Source organism: Arachis stenosperma, chromosome 6, assembly GCF_014773155.1.
Source record: "Arachis stenosperma cultivar V10309 chromosome 6, arast.V10309.gnm1.PFL2, whole genome shotgun sequence".
In the NCBI taxonomy this organism is placed as follows: Eukaryota; Viridiplantae; Streptophyta; class Magnoliopsida; order Fabales; family Fabaceae; genus Arachis; species Arachis stenosperma.
The window spans coordinates 44,111,922-44,114,524 of record NC_080382.1 but is presented as its reverse complement, the minus strand read 5'-3'; the positions used below and the strand labels follow the sequence as shown (position 1 = coordinate 44,114,524).

Here is a 2,603-nt window from a genome sequence, read left to right as displayed (position 1 = left end):
GGTCTTGTGGGGTCCACAGATCCTGTGGTGTCAAGGAAAAGTCATCCCTGCACCAAATGTTGCTCAAAATCACGTTTTGAGCTATTTCTGGCGTTAAACGCCGGGCTGGTGCCCATTCCTGGCGTTTAACGCCAGGTTGTTGCCCTTTACTGGTGTTTAACGCCAGTCTGGTGCCCCTTTCTGGCGTTAAACGCCCAGAATGGTGCCAGACTGGGCGTTAAACGCCCAACAGCTAGCATTACTGGCGTTTGAACGCCAGCTTCTTCTCCTCCAGGGTGTGCTGTTTTTCTTGCTGTTTTTTATTCTGTTTTTGCTTTTTTCATTGTTTTTGTGACTTCTTATGATCATCAACCTACAAAAAAGATAAAATAACAAAAGAAAATAGTTAACTATAAAACATTGGGTTGCCTCCCAACAAGCGCTTTTTTAATGTCATTAGCTTGACAGAGGACTCTCATGGAGCCTCAGAGATGCTCAGAACCATGTTGGAACCTCCCAACACCAAACTTAGAGTTTGAATGTGGGAGTTCAACACCAAACTTAGAGTTTGGTTGTGGCCTCCCAACACCAAACTTAGAGTTTGACTGTGGGGGCTCTGCTTGGCTCTGTTTTGAGAGAAGCTCTTCATGCTTCCTCTCCATGATGATAGAGGGATGTCCTTGGGCCTTAAATACCAAGGATTCTCCATTCACTTGAATGATCAACTCTCCTCTATCAACATCAATCACAGCCTTTGCTGTGGCTAGGAAGGGTCTGCCAAGGATGATGGATTCATCCATGCACTTCCCAGTCTCTAGGACTATGAAATCAGTAGGGATGTAATGGTCTTCAATCTTCACCAAAACATTCTCTACAAGTCCATGAGCTTGTTTTCTTGAATTGTCTGCCATCTCTAATGAGATTCTTGCAGCTTGCACCTCAAAGATCCCTAATTTCTCCATTACAGAGAGGGGCATGAGGTTTACACTTGACCCTAAGTCACACAAAGCCTTCTTGAAGGTCATAGTGCCTATGGTACAAGGTATAGAAAACTTCCCAGGATCTTGCCTCTTTTGAGGCAGTTTCTGCCTAGACAAGCCATCCAGTTCTTTGGTGAGCAAAGGTGGTTCATCCTCCCAAGTCTCATTTCCAAATAACTTGTCATTTAGCTTCATGATTGCTCCAAGGTATTTAGCAACTTGCTCTTCAGTGACATACTCATCCTCTTCAGAGGAAGAATACTCATCAGAGCTCATGAATGGCAGAAGTAAGTCCAATGGAATCTCTATGGTCTCATTTTGAGCCTCAGATTCCCACTGTTCCTCATTGAGGAACTCAGAGGAGATTGGTACACGCCCACTGAGGTCTTCTTCAGTGGCGCCCTCCTCCTCTCTTTCCTCTCCATATTCGGCCATGTCTATGGCTTTGCACTCTCCTTTTCGATTTTCTTCTGTATTACTTGGGAGAGTGCTAGGAGGGAGTTCAGTAACTTTCTTGCTCAGCTGACCCACTTGTCCTTCCAAATTTCTGATGGAGGACCTTGTTTCATTCATGAAACTTTGAGTGGTCTTTATTAGATCAGAGACCATTGTTGCTAAGTCAGAAGTATGCTGCTTAGAACTCTCTGTCTGTTGCTGAGAAGATGATGGAAAAGGCTTGCTATTGCTAAACCTGTTTCTTCCACCATTATTGTTATTGAAACCTTGTTGAGGTCTCTCTTGATTCTTCCATGAGAAATTTGGGTGATTTCTCCATGAAGAATTATAGGTGTTTCCATAGGGTTCTCCTATGTAATTCACCTCTTCCATGGAAGGGTTCTCAGGATCATAAGCTTCTTCCTCAGATGAAGCATCCTTAGTACTGTTTGGTGCATTTTGCATTCCAGACAGACTTTGAGAAATCAAATTGACTTGTTGAGTCAATATCTTGTTCTGAGCCAATATGGCATTCAGAGTGTCAATCTCAAGAACTCCTTTCTTCTGACTAGTCCCATTGTTCACAGGATTCCTTTCAGAAGTGTACATGAATTGGTTATTTGCAACCATTTCAATCAATTCTTGAGCCTCTGCAGGCGTCTTCTTCAGATGAAGAAATCCTCCAGCAGAGCTATCCAAGGACATCTTAGATAGTTCAGAGAGACCATCATAGAAAATACCTATGATGCTCCATTCAGAAAGCATGTCTGAGGGACATCTTCTGATTAATTGTTTGTATCTTTCCCAAGCTTCATAGAGGGATTCTCCATCCTTCTGTCTGAAGGTTTGGACTTCCACTCTAAGCTTACTCCATCTTTGTGGTGGAAAGAACTTTGCCAAGAAGGCATTGAGTAGCTTTTCCCAAGAGTCCAGGCTTTCTTTAGGTTGAGAGTCCAACCATATTCTAGCTCTGTCTCTTACAGCAAAAGGGAATAGCATCAGTCTGTAGACCTCAGGGTTAACCCCATTAGTCTTGACTGTGTCACAGATTTGCAAGAATTCAGCTAAGAACTGATGAGGATCTTCCATTGGAAGTCCATGGAACTTGCAATTCTGTTGCATTAGAGAAACTAATTGAGGCTTAAGCTCAAAGTTGTTTGCTCCAATGGCAGGGATAGAGATGCTTCTCCCATAAAAATCAGGAGTAGG

The 2,603-nt window shown here is 43.1% G+C and overlaps 1 non-coding gene across 1 annotated transcript; it reads left to right on the top strand.

The window, feature by feature from the left end:
* Positions 1-2,153: 2,153 nt before the first annotated feature.
* LOC130938383 (small nucleolar RNA R71) lies at positions 2,154-2,261 on the top strand. The gene has a single exon (XR_009069550.1). It is a non-coding gene; the product is annotated as a small nucleolar RNA R71 (small nucleolar RNA).
* Positions 2,262-2,603: the final 342 nt, after the last annotated feature.